Source organism: Cetorhinus maximus, chromosome 4 (assembly GCF_964194155.1).
Source record: "Cetorhinus maximus chromosome 4, sCetMax3.hap1.1, whole genome shotgun sequence".
Classification (NCBI taxonomy): domain Eukaryota; kingdom Metazoa; phylum Chordata; class Chondrichthyes; order Lamniformes; family Cetorhinidae; genus Cetorhinus; species Cetorhinus maximus.
The window spans coordinates 61,819,209-61,836,898 of record NC_135882.1 but is presented as its reverse complement, the minus strand read 5'-3'; positions in this window follow the sequence as shown (position 1 = coordinate 61,836,898).

Below are 17,690 nucleotides of genomic sequence, written 5' to 3'. Positions count from 1 at the left end.
TTTTAAAAATGTTACGAAACATGTCCCCTCACGTGACTCTGTCACATGAGCAGGGACATATTATAAATGAAATGGTAAAATATTTATTTTATTTTTATTTGCTGTTGAAAATCTCATCCCGCCCGTGGATGAGGTCTCCTAAAATATGCAAAGGCTGCTTGGCCTTCTCTCCTGCCCGCCAACCGTAAGTTGGACAGGCAGCGAAAAATTTATTTTGATATTAACTTTAATGACCTTAATCGGCCTTTTAATTGTTGGCAGGTGCGCTGTCGACTCCATTGCGCGCCCGCCAACTGAAATATCGCTGAGTGTGCAATGATGTCAGGATGCTCGCCAGACGTCATCGCGTGTCACTTTACGCTCAGTTGGGTTGGGCGCGTGTCCGCCCAATGAGCTAAACGTTCTGGCCCATAAATTGATAAAAATCACCCTTCTAGCATCAAAATCAAGCATTCCCAGGTCAGCATGGCAAGGCAAAGTAAAACTGTGTGCTCCAGTCTCAAGCGAACAAACACATTCCACACTGCAAGAGATATTTGCCCCATCAGTCATTCTGTGCTGCTCTGTCCTCAGGGAACTGAACTGACCACATCTTGTATAGGGCCTTTGTAGGCAGAAGTGATTAAATTGGATTTGTCTCGAGAGCAGAATTTTAACCATGGTGCGCCATTCCCGACGTTGGAAACGCAAGCGGGCGACACTTCCACTTTTCTTGCTTTTTGCTGGTTCCCATGCGATTACAATTAAAATTTAAAGTGCCAACGTTGGGCACAGGAGACACGAGTAATCCCATGATGAGTGAAGCTTTTCATTGGTGAAACTCGCTGTCAATCAGCAATGCTGAAGGTATGGGTGGGCGATAAAAGAGCCTCCTACACAAAAGGGAAGGCTCTGCGCTATGGCCACAACTTTCCTGATAAGGACTTAGTTCCATTTCTTGCTGCTTCCCCATATCCAGCTCACCTCACTCAAATTCTCCCTCCCCTTACTATTCTTTCTTGTCCTGGGGCACTCCCCATCACACCCAAGCCCCTTCAACCTTAAAGATGTCAGAGCCTAGTAAGAGACCAGCTCCATGGTTCAGCTGTGCCTCGCTGTAGGTTCTCCAGGCAGTTACAGAAAGGTGGGAGGTGCTCTTTCCTGGAGATGGCATTAGAAGACCCTTCTGCCTGACCAAGTGGCAGAGGAGATGAGTAACCATGGGGTCCATAGCAGAACTTGGGTACAGTGAAAGAAATGGATAAATGACCTGTTCTAAACCAACAGGGTAAGTTCCAGGGTGGCATCTTAACAAAGGGTCTCTCATGGGGCCATCAATAATTCATATCTGTGAGTGGGCGGCTATGCCAGGGGGGTAAATGCATAATCAGTCTTGGTGCCAAATAGCAATTAAGGCCAAAACGTGTGGAAGTTTGGCATGTGTTTGGACACAATATGAGGATGACGCCAGTATGTGTGATGGGGATGCCATGCAGACGCAGGTGTTAGACGTCACTTAACATGTTACTAACACTGCACATTATCATGTAGGACAAGCAGATGCATAATGGCCATGAGAGAGCCATGATTAGAGGTGGAATGGCTGGAATAAGGACACTGACCTCATCTGAGGATGAGGCTTTCCAGCACATGGGAGAGGAGGGATGTTGAGCAATCGCAGACGGTGAGGCTGGGACAGCTGGGTATAAGGATGAGGTAACAATCCTGGTGGGTGGTGGTGGTGGTGGCATTTGGGCACACAGGAGGCAAGCGATAAAATGTGATGCATTCATTCTGTAATGTTGCTTAATGTGATTCTCTTTGCTTTTCACCATAGGTCAACTCCATCTCAGGACCAGGCCACAGCCGAGGCAGGAGCCAGAAGGCTCCACCTCCGGCGATGATGAGACTTGTGCCCCAGAGGATGTACCATCATCTGCCTCATCAGCAACATCTGCCAGCAGAATTATATCCATACGGTCCACGGAAAGGTTGCGTGTAGAATCGGGATCACTATCTGGTGAGACACATTGTACATGTATTTCAGCAGCTGAGGGAGACTGTGACAGCTGGGTTCCCTGACACTCGGAGGACTGCTGGGGACCAAGCTGAAACTGAGCCCTACGCTGATGATGGGCCTCTGGTCGCAGCCACAAGAAGGCTGCTGGAGATAGTGCATAAGGTAGGGGAACGTATGATATAGATACCAGAGGTTATGCACAGCTTTACAGGAGGTCTCCATTCAAGCTATGGGTTCTGCCATGTCCCAGAAATTTGAGCATGTGTCTTCCTCCAAGGGGAAGGTGGCAACTGCCATGGAGAGCCAGGTTGAGTATTCGATCCATATGCACTCTGAGCCCTCAAGACTCCATGTCTCCAGAGGACACCTGTCATGGTTACCAAGGCAATGGGGCATAACATTAAGCAGACAGCCTCCACTTCAGCTGCTCATATCTGATTGCACCAACCCCGAACAGTAGGAAACAAAAAAACATAAGACATTCGAGCACAAAGGTGGCATGGGTGTTTCATAGAAATACATATCAAAAGTAAATAGCGCACAATGTATTGCTTTTGCTATATTCATGTGTACATAGTCATCATTTTTGTGGACTAGCTTAGTCAGAGAGCTAAATGCAGTGGCATGCCTCATGGTTGGCACTCATTGATGGTGACAGATAATACAGGAATATTGCCTTGATTATGGAAGAAGATGTTTTGCTTTTGTATGCAATCTTTATTGAATGTTCATGTGAGTTTCCAGTTTTGTACTCACCAGTACAATATGCTGGCCCTCCCTTCTATGCATTGTAAAGGAGATTGTCCAAGATTACTCTCAACGAGGATAATTGAAATGGTGTAGATGCACTCAAAATGCTGTAAAGATGGCGAAGGATCACATTAATTGGTTAGAGTAGGCTAATATACATATCTTCAAGTGTGGCACAGTTGTCGTCTGCACCAGTGAGCGTGTGTGACAAAGCTCCACTCCCCATGCTATTCCAGGCAGCAGAGGATGCAGGTTTAGATGTTGCTCTGCAGGGGAGGATGGCAGGAATAGATCTACATCCCAAGAAAGCAAGGGAGTTCTGGCAATGCGACAATGGTGATGTATGAGCTTCACTCCTGGGTGAAACGTATATAAAAGGTATTGTCCCTGGTATCCTGGTGCATTTCTCTCCATAGCCCTGGCATCCAGTAGAGGATCATTCACATTCAAGACCTCCTCCTCAGGCTCATACAAATAATTCTCACCAGAGAAGGAGTTATGCTCCCCTGCTCATCTTGTTGCAACAGGTGTCTGAGTTGCAAGGCCAGGTTGTGCATTACACAGAAGACAATGACTTTTCGTGATACCCACTGTGGACTGTGCTACAGGGCCCCTCCAGAATGGTCAAGACAGTGAAAGTGCATTTTGAGCAAACCAATGGTGTGTTCAATGATTGCTCTGATGGAGGCATAAGTTTGATTGTAGTGCTTTTCTGCTGTGTTCTGCGGATGCCGCACTCGTGTCATCAACCATGTCTGGAGGAGATAGCCCTTATCGCCCAGGGATCCAGCCGTAAACCTGGACTGGGGTGTCAAAAAGCTCTTGAAGCTGTGAGATGTCAAGGTGTATGTGTCATAACAGCTTCCTGAGAACTGAGTACAGACCTGCATGATTCTTTGCCTGTCGTTGCAGACCAGTTGCACATTTGAAAATTGAAACCCTTTATGATTCACAAATACAGCTGACTTGTCCCAGAGAGCTCTAATGGCCACATGACTGCAGTCGATGACCCCTTGGACTCTAGGGAAACGAGCAATGGCCCTGAAGGCCTGGCTGTCATAATCTGTGCAAAAATGTATGAACTCATTGTGGAAGAGGGTATTGGTCATCTCCTGAAATTGTGTGGCAGCCTGTGATATGACACACATGTTGCCTGTTGAGCCCTGGAATCCACCGCTGGCGAACAAATTGAGTACCACAGTAACCGTGAGGGCTGTTCTATTCTTCTGTTCAATGTAAATGTACCAATCAGACGCAAGCATTGATGAAACAATAATGTGGGTTCATTATTTGAAGATAAGACCATATACAGAAAATGTTCAACGGAAGGCTGTGAGGCACATATCTGGACCTCAACTTTTGCTTCTTGCAGGCTAACTGCAAGACCATGGACTAATACATCATATCCTATCAAGGTAGTAATGATTGACAGCAATTTAAGATACTTGCGCTTAGACGTATATACACGTCATTGCACAACGAGGGCAAGTGGTATGGGGTCCTTGCCAAATCCAAGTGGCTGCAGATCTTGCTGAATGATGTCACACATCTCAGTGAGCATTTCCCAGGACATCCTCTGTCATTGAGTCTTAGAGGTCTACAGCACAGAAAAAGGCCCTTCGGCCCATCAAGTCCGCACCGGTCAAGCAAGTACCTAACTATTCTAATCCCATTTTCCAGCACTAGGCCCATAGCCATCTCTGACATTGCCCCTCCAACATCTGCAGATAGTTAGCTCTGGTCCTAAAGACACATTGATGCAACAGTGCCATCGTCTATGATGCCCTCTGTGATGGCTGCATCCTGACCAGCCTCACCCTCTGGTGCTACCTGCTGCTGGCGTTGCAGCCTCTGTTGTTGACCGACAAAAGCTCTCCTTGGGTACATCCTCTTCTCTTGCTCCTGGGGTTGCAGGAACATTGGGTGTATGAGATCCATAGTTATTTCAGCAATTGTACTGTGTGAAGAAAGCAGACAGTGAAATGAGAACGTGTGTCCAAGGTTTTCACCCAATGATCTTTTGAGCAGGGGGATGTTCAAATCATTGCATTGTCCACAATTAAAACTCCACCCACCACAGACTGGTTACCTCCCATTTTGATCCCCAAACCTGGCAGCTGCATGTGAGTTTGGAGACATTTTGAACAATGATACGTGTCCGGTTTGTGCTCGAAGCCATTACCTGCCACCCTCCTCCTGTCACCTTCATGCTTGTCTCCGTCAGCCTTGACCCTCCCAACATCACCTTAAGCCTTTCCTCTATAATCCTTCAAACTCTCCCCATTACCCTGGACCCTGTCACCCTCCATTTGTATGTGCCATCTCTTCACCCCAAGTCTACCCCCATCTCTGTCAATGTTAACCCTCTGATCCTAGCCCATCCCTGCATCACCCTTCGAGATTTTGTTAGATCCCCTGACCTGCTCTATGAGACCTTTGACTATCCCAACCTTATTCTGTATCTGCCCTCCTACTGAATCGATCGCTCCCGTGACTTTAAACGTTCCCTCTGCCAGCCAACACCCTGAGATGGACTTACATGTGGACAGTACAGACCCTGCCCTTTAGGCCCCTCATTTTCTTACCTTGACTGACTGTTCCCACCAACCCCCACCTCACCATACCCAGGATGCTAGGCCTCTCCCACTTCATTCCGCTATGCCCCAGACCCCACTATCTGTCTTCCCATAGATCCCTCTTCCACTCCTCGATGCCCATGACCCCACTACACACAACCACTTTCTCTTCAGCCCTGACTCACCAAGCCTCCATGTAAGCTGCCATTCTCCTGCTTCCCTCCCTTGTGCCACAGAGCTCAACTAGGAAAACCACTGACCTCAGGTACAATTGCACAAAGCCGACTGTTACATGCCATCTTTAATTGAACGTGAACCGGATGACAAAAAATTCTCATGTGCTGCTGACTTTATCATGAAAGTAGGGCATAATTACAAAACATTTTAATATAATAAATACTCATGGCATGCAAATGTATTGCAAGTCAGAAACTGCCATGGGACAGTGTAAGTTAAGTTGAGTTAAGTTTGAACACGCTGTCAGGAAAGTGAAATTTCAGCTCCCACCTAATTAAATCATCACCCCAACCAACAAATTTCTTGTTCTTGCAGGGCCCACAAAATTCCCCCAAAGTAGCAGCCTCTAATCCATTGGACTAATAAATTTAAAAAGTTTACTTCAGTTTACTTCCTGACCAATGTCCTGACCATGTTAATAATTTTCCTTAATTTCTATGAGCTTTAATCTTAACTCATAATCTCTCATCTGGAACTTTAACAAATGCCTTCTAAAAGTCAATATAACCTATATCCATCGACATTCCCCTATTTACTACTTTAGTTACATCCTCAAAAAAGCCAATTAGTTTTGCTAGTTGTCTTGTTTTTTGTTTCAATGATGCACACAGGCTGTTGACATTGTAGCTAAGCTAACTTTATTGATAATACATTTTCCTAACATAAACACATACCTGCAGTAACTGAATTCTATCAAGACAGGCTCCAACATGTGCTACCTGACCTTCAATCCCCAGGTCAGGTGACTCCCTTCCTGATACAGAATGCCGTATAGTATTTAATACTGGAGTCCACTACCACAATCAACTATTATCATGACATTTCCCTTTTTTTAAAAAAAACAAACTTTTATACAACTCAAGTACAAAAAGTCTCTTACCTATTATTTCTCACTTTATTTTGATCGGTCTGTTTTGTTTTTTATTCATCTCTGTGGTTTTTTCACAATTTTTCCACTGGATGTTCTGAATGGTGAGAGAGGTGATTTTGATGGATAAAGGGCTTTCTCCAGTTCTATGTCACTATCACCCCTTGGATAGTTTTTAGGACTCTCATGTTATCTGTTGCTTCACTGGTGCATTTTGGTTTTTGATCTTCAGCTACTCTTACTGGTTCAGAGCAGGGTTGCGTTTAATTTGTTTCCGTAAAAATTTCCAGTTTCTCCTGTACTGTTGTCCGTTTGGATCTGCACAATGTAAGACATTGGTTCTCCAGTGATTCCTGTGACAACAGCAGAATTCCAGATCCTGCAGGATTCCAGTGAATTCTCATTGTCTCTCCAATGTTCAGGTCAGGCAGAGGTTGGGTGCCTCGATCAAAGTACTGTTTCTGCTTCTGCTGTCTCAGTTTGAGCAGGTCCTGCATGCTGTAGCTCACTGGCTGTGGAAATAACAGTTGGGGCACAGTTGGAAGCTTAGTTCTTAGTCTTTTACCCATCAGGAGCTGTGTTGGAGATGATCCAATGTCCTCTAATGGAGTATTCCTGAAATCCAGCAGTGCCAGGTAGGGGTCTCTTCTGTCCACCTTTGAATTCTTCAACACGTGTTTTAAAGTCTGTACAATACGTTCCACCATTCCGTTGGATTGTGGATTTTTGGGACTTGACGTAGTGTAGCAAAACTCCCAGTCCTGTGCAAATTTGCGAAGCTCAGTGCCTTAACATTGTGGACTATTATCTGAGATGAGCATTTCAGGTATATGTGGTGAGCAAAAATTGATTTTAAATGATCTATTACAGCGATGCTCTTACTACCATTTCTCAACAACACAGACTCAAAAAACTTTGAGTAATTATCTACAGCTAGTAGGTACTCACTGTTGTCAAATGTGAACAAGTCCACTCCAATTTTCTGCCAGGGCCTCTCTGCAACACTGTGTGGTTGAAGTGGTTCTTTTTGTTGTGATTTACTGTACTATTGGCACACTGCACCCGCATTTACCATTTCCCCGATTTGTGCTCCCATTCCAGGCCAATACATTACGTCTCAAGCTCTTCTCCTGCATATGTCTATGCCGAAGTGACTTTCATGCATGTGCTGCAGCATTCCTTTCCTCAGTGTTGCAGGAATTATGATCTTTTCTCCCTTAAAAAGTATTCCTTCTGCTACATGAAGTTCCTCATGAAAGTTCCAGTACAACAGAAGGGGCTCCGCTCCGATGTGTGGGCCAGCCAATTTGCAAAGTCTGCTGCAGTTTTCTTAGGGTGACGTCATTCTTGATCGCTTCCCTGATGTCATCCAGTTTGGTTACAGCCACAAGTAAGTTCTTTGTCGGCATGTGAACCTGTGCTTCTGTTTCTTTGTTCTCTTCCTCCGTGATGGGTAGGTATGCACATGACAGAGTGTCTGTGATGTACACTTCCTTGCCCGATTTGTATTTAACTCTGACCTGGTACATCTGCAGACACATTAGTAATCTTTGGATTCTTGGTGATGCACAGTTCTGGGGTTTTTTTAAGTATAGCTTCCAAAGGCTTATGATCAGATTCTACCCCCACGTCTTTCCATAGACAAACTGATGGAAGCACTTTAGGCCAAACACAAATTGCTAGCATTTCTTTCTCTACTTGGGCATACCGCTGCTGTGTTTCAATCATTGCCTTTGAAGCATACACCGCTGGTGCCTCATTTTGCAAGAGGACAGCTCCCAAGCCAGTGTTTGAAGCATCCACTGAGATCTTGACTGGCTGACTGATATTGTAATATTTAACACTGGTGCCTGGGTCAGTGTTCTCTTCAGACTGGTCAAAGCTTCATGGTGACTTTGTTCCCAATGCCATTCCACATCATTCTGTAGAAGTTCTCTGAGAGGTGCTGTTAGGTCTGATATGTTCGGAATGAATTTCCCAAGATAGGTCACCATTCCCAAAAATCTCCCCAAATTCTTTTTACATTCTGAGGGTGGCATGTTCACAATTGCTTCAATTTTACTCGGGTCCGGCTTCAGTCTCTCACTTGTTAGCATTTGTCCCAAGTACTTGATTTCATGAAGACCTATTTTGCACTTTTCCTCCTTCAACTTGAGGTTCCTTTCTCTGGGTCTGGCCAGCAGCTGCCTCAGTCTGTGGTCGTGATCTTCTTGCGAGGCTCCCCAGACCAGCAAATCGTCGATATAGATTTCCACGTCCTCTAGCTCTTCAAACAGCCGTTTCACTGTTCTATGGAACACCTCCAGAGCTGAATTAATACCAAAAGGTAAGTGTAAAAACCTGTGTCGCCCATATGGTGTGTTGAAGGTACAGAGATAGGAGCTGCATTCATGCAGCTTGACCTGCCAGAAGCCTGAACTCGCATCCAGAACTGAATAATATTTAGCATCGGCTAGCTTACACGTGATCTCTTCTACTGAGGGCAGCTGGTAATACTCTCCTTGTATTGCCTGGTTTAGGTCTCTGGGATCCAGGCAGACTCGCAGATTTGCACCTGATTTCCTGACAATTACAATTGGATTAACCCACTTTGTCAGTTATTCAATTTTCTAGATGATGTGAAGTTTCTCCATTCTGTCCAACTCTGCTTTCAGTCGGTCTCTCAGCATTACTGGTATTTTCCTGGGCAGGTGTATTTTGGGTGTCACAGTTTCGCCAATCTTGATGGTGTGTTCTCCTTTTAAGCAGCCAATCCCCTGGGACACATCTTTATACTCGCTCAGGATGTCATCAGTGGCGACAGTCAGTATTCTCTTGATTAGCTTCAGATTTTCACAAGCTTTGATTCCAGGAATGGGTTTTGCATCAGTTTTCACCACTATGAATGGAAATGCTTGAGACTGTTTTTTGTAGTTCACTTTAAGAGTGCACTTGCCTTCTACTGCAATTTTTTCACCTGTATAAGTAGACAGCTTCACTTGTGTTATATTTACCTGTTTTTCTTTGCTTATCTTACAATACAGGCTTATGGGAATGACATTTGCTTGTGCACCTTTGCTAAGCTTGATTTTCACCATCATGTTGGCAATTTTTAAATCAACCTTCCATTCATTTTCTTTGGAATTTGTTGTTACTGCACCAACGAAAAGTTCAGTTTTAGTGTCTGTGTCATCATCTGTAATCGTGTGCACTTTCTTCGATTTGCACATCTTAGCAAAGTGATTTGGTTTATCACAGTTCTTGCACTGTTTTCCACAGGCTGGACAGCTACGTGGTAAATGCTCTGTTCTGTATCGGCTGCATTTAAATGTTTTAATAGCAGTTTTGTTCTTTTTACATTCAGACTGTCTATTTGTTCTTTCCAGGGGCTGTTTCTGTCTAACTGCATCTAACTGCTTGACCATGTGTGGCTTATCATCTTCTGTCATCTATTTAATCTGGCATTTCGTTGCCTCTGCCTCTTTGCAGATACTTATTGCTTTCTCCAGCGTGAGGATCAACTTCTCGCAAAAGCCATTCTCTCAGTGTTGTTTACGATTCCACAAATTATTGTATCTTGGATGAGTGATTCTTCAAGTGCTCCAAATTCACATGACTTAGCTCATTCTCTCAGCTCAGTTACTTACTGACAAATGTTGCCACTGCCTTGCATGCACATAAAAAATCGGTATCTTTCATATGTGATGTTTTTCTTAGGGCTGCTGTAGGCTTCGAATTTTTCCAGTATTTCTTTCAAGTCATTTCATTTCTCATCACTTTCAAACATGAATGTGTTATAGACTTCTGGGGCTGCTTCCCCTGCTACGTGAAGAAAGATGGAAGACTGTACCCGAGGGTCTTTTTTATCACAGCCCGTTGCTGTGAGGTATAGCTCGAATCGCTGCCGGGACCTCCTCCAGTTTTCGGCAAGATTTCCCTCCAAACTGAACTCTGTCGATGGTTTCAGAACCTCTGTTGTTGTGTTTAGTTTACTTCTGACACCATGTCTTGTTTTTTGTAACTGAATTCTATCAAGACAAACTCCAACATGTGTTATCTGATCTTCAATCCCCAGGTCAGGTGATTCCTTCCCGAGTACAGAGTATCATATAATATCTAATACTGGAGTCCACCACCACAATCAACTATTATCATGACACTAGTCATGATCAACCCTTTACAAATTCCTGCTGGCTCTCTCTAATAAGCTCAAGTGCTCAGCTGCCTTGACCTTAATTATAAATTCCAATAACTTTTCAACAACAGGGCCTGAATTCTACGTGCCCCCAGCGGACACGATTCCTGCGGGGTGGGGACATAGGGCACATAAAATAGAGTGGGCACCCATTCCACCACCTGCCTGCCCACACCCGAGCTCACCACCATAATGTGGGGGTCAGGCGGGTGCTGAAATTGGCAGCCCGCCCCCCATGCTTAAATGAACAATTAAGCGTCAATTAGGCTCGTTATCGAGCCAACTGACCCCAATAATACGCTGTCCATACCATAAAATATTTGGCATGAGCAGTACGGCAGGAGCAGGAAGCCCGAATTTTCACCTCAAGTGATTAAAGGGCAGGAAGGAAGGGGGGTAAATGTCACTCTTTGGGGGTTGCCCTTTGCTGATTGCGGGCAGCCACCCTTAGGTTGAACTCCCCTTCCTTCTTATCCACTCACTCCCTTAAACGCACCCCCTCCCCCCCACTGCCCCTCTCTCTAACCTACCTAAACTCTCCCAGCCCAAGACCCCATACTTACCTTCTCCGGGGATCCATGGGCTTGGGGTTCTTTTGTCTCCGGCAGTGGAAGCCACTGATGCCTTCCTGGCACTGCCGGGACTGATTGAGCTACCAGCAGCTCCAGAGGGTGGGACTTCCTCCCCAGCGAGGGGCAGAAGTCCCATTCGGCCCTCATTAATCACCCCTGCAGCACTTCACAGCTGCAGGAGGGGTCAGCATGCAGTGTGTCAGCTCCACGCTGAAATGGTTTCCGGGTGAGAGGGGAGGTGGGGGACATGCCGTCCACAGCGCCCACCCCCACCATCACCGTATTATTCAGCCCTGTATATTACACAAATGGGCCTATAATTTCCTGGCTTCATTCTCTTGGCTTTCTTAAATAATGGAGTTAATTAGGCATTTTTTCGGTCTGACTCGAGAGAGCTTTGGATGATGATGGCTAAAGTGTCTGCAATCAGGTCCTGAGGTACGCCAGTCTTTTATATCATTAGTTTTTCTAATTCTATTTTCCGGTGAACATAAAAAACTTGTTTTTACATGGAGCCTTTAACATAATAAAATTTCCCAAAGCATTTGACAGAAGCATTATAAACATGTTATCAAGCTGCAGAGCTATGAGGGCAGATGACCAAAAATCTTGGTCATAGAAGTAGGTTTTAAGGACTGTCTGAAAGAAGAAGAGCAAGATAAGAAGCAGAAGTTTAGGGAGGGAATTTAAGAGCTTCAGGCCCAGACAGCTGAAGGCATGGCCACCAAAGGTAGAAAGATTAAAATCAGGGATGCTCCAGAGGCCACAATTAAAGGACTGCAGGCAGGACACAGGCTGAGGTATTTTGGGAGTGACAGAGTGGTGCCGCACACCCCGCCCCCCACTCCCCCAGCCACATGGGGAGGCAGCCAGCTTCATGGAGGTGCCCTCTCTGTAGTAGCCCAGGGGATAGCCAGAGGGTTTCCCCTCTGACTCTCAACTCTCTGAATTTTTAAATTTTTAATTTACTTGGCTGGAGATGTTCCAAGATCTTCTAGCTGCCTCAGCAGTAGGGCTGTCTCAGTAGCGCTGCTGAGGCTTCAGAGCTGTTAGCCCTCTAACTGGGCCAGTAGCATCAAGAGATTGCCCGTTGTCTTTAAAGGGACGGCAGACCAAGAGGCGGCCAATGGGGAGGCCGCTTCTGGTAAAATCGCTGAGCCTGTCCCACTGCTGGAAAGTGTGGCCTCTGGACCCCCATTTGGTCTTGGTGTCAGGGTCCCAATACCCGCAATAAAATTTAGCACGTCAAGTCTAAAGGTACAGTAACAAAGGCATGGGTGAGAGTTTCAGATAATCTGAGGCAAGGGTGGAGTCGGGCAATGTTAGGGAAGTGGAAATAGGTGGACTTGGTGCTGGAAAGGATATGTGGGCGGAAGCTCATCTCAGGGTCAAATATGACAACAAGATTGCAAACAATATGGTTCAGCCTCAGATAGTTGCTAGGGAGAGGGATACAGTCAGTGTCTAGGGAGCAGAGCTTGTAATGGGGAGCAATGACTATGGCTGTGGCTTTATCATTATATAATATTATATTCAATTAAATTTCTGCTCATCCTGTACTTTGATTCATTGTTAATTTCTATCGAATGTCAGGAATATTTTCCTCTTCCTCCACTGTGAAGACTGATCCAAAGTAATTATTCAGCAAGTCTGCCATTTCCCTGTTTTTAATTGCAATATTACCTGTAACTGTTTTTAAAGGGTCTACACTCCCCTGTACTAACCCTTTTCTTCTAACATAATTGTAAAAAATTTTTGTGTTAACCTTATTATCTCTCAAAAGTTTCTTTTTGTATTCCCTTTTTGCAACACTTGCTATTTTTGTTTTACTTTGCTATATTTTACACCTTTCCCCATCTTCTGGATCTACAATATTCCTTGTACTTTTATGCTTTTTAGTAAGCTTTTCCTCTAGTTTTATGTTATCGGTCAATTCTTTTGTCAACCATGACTGTTTAGTTTGGTAAGTAGAGCTCTTGCCCCTGCAGAGTATATACTGACTCTACATTAAGCTAAACTATTGATGAAAAGCTTCCCCTGTTCATCTGAATGTTGTACCCAATAATAGTTTTGACTTAGTTTGATATCATCAATCCCCATCTCTTCCCATTAAAGTTAGCCTTAACAAAATGTGGAATCTTTGTAACTGTGTTAGTTTTCTCCTTTTCAGACCAACACTGAATTTGACAACATTATTATCACAGATAAATCTTCCTTTAGAGTTAGATTATTAACTAAATTTGGTTCATTACTCATTATTAAATCTAGAATAACCTGGCCTCTTGTGGATTGTAGAACACATTGTTCCGGAAAACTACCAGTATCTTGGATACACATCTTGCATGTTTTCCATTGAGCAATTACTGTGACTGAGATTAAGCCTGGGCCCTGTTAATCTAAAATCAGTGAAAACTAAAGATGCAGATTTCAGTTTTCCATTTCCACAGGTAAACACATTTGGGGAAAGCAAACTGTTCATGGAAAATAGGGGGAGGGCACCGACAGAACCAGAAGTAAGCAAATGATCATCATGGGCTAAGTACAAGATTATATTGAAGCTGGTTCCCATAAAGGGTTCATCCTCTTACATGCTAGCACTTTGAGAGAGAGCAGTCCCACAGTGTTACATTTCGCACTTAAGCACACCTAGGCCAGAATTTTCCCGTCGGCGATTTGGGGGCGGGGCCCGCTCGCCGACGGGAAAATGACGCGGGATGACATCGGGAGGAACCCCTGACGTCATCCCGGTCCCTTTAAATATTCAGGAAGACGGGCAGACAGCGAAATCAGCTGTCCGCCCGCCGACCTGTCAATGGCCAATTGAGGCCATTGACAGGGTAATTAAAGTAATTAAAGGCCTTGCCCGTCCAACCTTAAGGCTGGCGGGCAGGCCAGGAGCCCCAGCGGGCTTCTGATAATACTTGAAACCTCATCCACTGCCGGGATGAAGTTTCATGTCCGTTTTTAAAAACTTTAATAAACGTAATGTGATATTTATTAACATTTCCCATCTCGTGTGACATTTTCACATGAGGGGGACATGTTAATAATATTTTCATTTTTCTATTTTTTACTAATCTCCCTGAGACAGCACTGTGCTGCTCAGGGAGCAGTGCACTCTTTAACGGACATGTACGAAAGAGCGCACATTGACAGCTGGGGTTTCCCTCCCCCCCACACAGGAAGCGCATAGCGCTTCCTGTCGGGCAGGCCTTAATTGGCCCGCCCATTTAAAATGGCAGCGGGCTCCGTTTTGGTGGCGGGGGTTGGCTGTTCGTCCACCGCCGAGCCGGTGGGGCCCGCACGCCTACCAAGGGCAAAATTCTGCCCCTAAGGTGTGCATGTACTGATGGGCCAAAGGGCCTTTTTCTGTGCTGTAGACTTCTATGACTCTGTGATCCTCACACTACTGCAATTCACTGATGATCTTCAGAGTCAATGCCGTTCTGATTATATTGGTGTCAAGTGAAGATTTGTGCTTTCAGCCTTATTAAAGGAAATCATGCAAATAGAACACTGGGTCCTCTCCCCTACATTTGATACAGAAACTCAACATCATTGGTGCCGCAGAGTAGACTTATTAGAAATGAGAAAAATTAAAGTTCATTGGTATTAAAAGGACAGTGGAAGATGGGTACAAAATTGAATAAGGGGCAGAAAGCAAAGAGTAGAGGTGAGCTATTGAGCGGAATTTTATGCCGGTGGGATTTTATGGTTCCGCCGAAGTAGATGAACGTTTGAACAGCTCGTTGTATTTTATGGCCCCACCCCTGCCACGACAGGACCGTAAAATTCCACTCATTGTTCTTCATACTGGAGGGAGGTATGCAGCGGTGTTCCCTGAGGATCAGTATTCATCCTCATTTTGATATATATTAATGACCCTGGACTAGGGTATATAGAGCAAAATTTCAAAGTTTGCAGATTGATCAGAGTGGAAAACTAATGTGGGGGGACATTTGCAAATCTGGAGGTATGTATAACAGGCAGTCTGTCCAATCCAATATTGGCCATTTTGTACTGTCACCACAAGCTAAAATGGCCCCCTTTCCATTCTCAAAAGGCCTGGCATAACTTTATTGGGGAGTCTTATGATAATGTCAATTAAGGCTAAGATTCAAACTCAGATTGTCAATTTAGGAGCTGAACATTGTGATCTTATGTTGATCCGATGACCATGCTTCATTCATCTTATTTATAAAGTATGGTCTACCTGGGTTTTGCATCATTCTACATAAAACAATGACAAAATAAATGTCTAAGAATTTTCCAGGGAACCTTCACAGTTGGATTGGCCATTGAAATGCCAGTATCATTAAAGGTGACCGTGAAACTACTAAATTATCAGAAAAACCCATCTAGTCCACTAAACTGTCCTTCAGGGACAGTAATATGCCATCCTTTGCTGGCCTAGCAAGCCCTCACAGCACACAAACCCTATGTGATAATCTTCTGTCATGGAGATACAGCAGATGCCCATGGCCAGGAGGTTGATGATGACAGGCAGTGGGGACACTCCATAGATCCTCATGTAGCTCATGCAAATGTCTGTCTCCTGTCTGGCTGATGGCACCTCGCTTGCATTCTATGAACAGGATCATATCATGGAGATACAGCGGGGAAACTTTTAACTTCTCCTGATCCTATGGCATCCTCTGTGAGCTGAACCCTTCACGACCACACTGTCACCGGACACAGATGCTAATAAGATGGGGGCAACTGCACCTCAGAGGTGCTGGGAGCACACAGAGAGAATTGAGGAATTCTGTGCCACCGACCCAGGACATTCTGGCTGCAATAAGCTGGCATGACTGATGGGACCAGTGACAGTGAAGGCACATCATCAGTGTGCTGGGAATGTTGCACAAAGCACAGGGGAGAAGCCGTGGACTGAGACACCTGCCTTTATCTTGTGCAGGAAGCAAAGTTTCACATTTGAGCGATACAAGCACTGCTCATCAGAACAAGGAGCCATAGGTAAGGAGACATTCTTGGGGGTTTATTAACAAAGTGAACATTATGCACACGTGACTAACACCTGTGCCCAGGCTGTGTAACTATATCTTCTTAACCTTCCTAACCCTGCTGCTATGTCTTGGTGCTTCCCCGACATCCACAGAGGAGGTGGAGGCAGCCTGCTGACTGCAAAGCCCTGTCTGTGATGACCTTGATGGGCGTCCTCTGGAGGGCCAAGGCCTGGAGAGCCCCAGACTGCTTTTGGGGCCCTGCTGTGTGGCAGTGGCACCCTCTTTGGCTGGTGAAGCTTGAGCTGCTGAGGTCACAGGAAGAGGGGAGTCGGATGGACCGGGCACTCTCAGAGTCACGTGGACGGATGGGCCCAGAGTGCGCACCTGCTGACCCTCCTCCCTAAGGGTGCCCAGGGGCCCCTGGCTGACTCTTTGATGAGAAGCAGAAGCTGGGATGAGATCGAGCTGCCTTGCACTCCTCTTGTGTTGACACTGTTGGAGGCCAACTATGGCATCTACGATGAAGTTCAGCCTGTGCAGCAGTGCAGGACCAATGTCCTGGACCAAGGTCTCCATGGCGGAGTGTCGACATGCCGGTGCTATAACCTCAAAGTGAAGTCGGATGGACTCCTCCATCATGCCTTGCAATCTGAGGAGTGCAAGACATCCCTTTTTGATGTTCCCGAGCTTGCCTTTGCAGCTCCAGCAACTGAGGTATGACTGACCCCAGAGGCTCATCATCTGACACAGACTCAGCAGATTTCTGGCCTCCAGCATTACTCTGAGTGCCGGAAACCTGGGAAGTCCCTGCCGCCGCCTGCTGTGGATCAGACAATGCGATGTGCCCACCAGTTGTAACCCCAAGGCTACTCTAAGGCTTGGCCCCACCGAGGTGTGTGTCTCTGCACTGGTGGAGGGTGTGGGTGAGTGCTCTGATGGACCTTCAATTAGGCTTTCAGCAGATCCCTCTTCTAAGGTGTCTCTGGGGCCTGAGTCAAGGACTTGGATCGTGGACCCCCTTGGCTGTTTCCCAGATGTGCCTGTGAAAGCAAGGAGAGATAATTAATGCATGGCAGTGGCCTGTGAAAGAGGAAACATCACTCACAGCATGGTTGGCTGATGGATATTGCACTGGATTCTCACTTGATAGAGTAGCGCCGATGTCACCATCAGCATAGAAACGGTCCGGGTCTTCGCTGGCCAGCTGTATGACTCTGTTTTCAAAGTCTGTGAGGACCTTTATTTCGGGCATTCCTCCACCAGTCTGGGACCTCTCCCTCTTGTTGTGTGCCAGCTTGTCCTGCATGAATATAAATGGAGCGTAAGCAGGATGCCTGCCAGACCAGATGGTAAACATGCCTGGCATGTGTGGGTGGTGAGTGGTCCCATGGGCGGAATGAGGACAATGAAGGTGTGTGTGAGAGAGTGAATGGGCGATGTCCCTTGAACTGGCAATGAATGAGATCCCTGTGGATGTGTAATGGGTTTGTCAGTGTGTGAGTTGAGAGTGATGAGAAGCATGCTTTTACCCTGGTGGAATGGAAGAG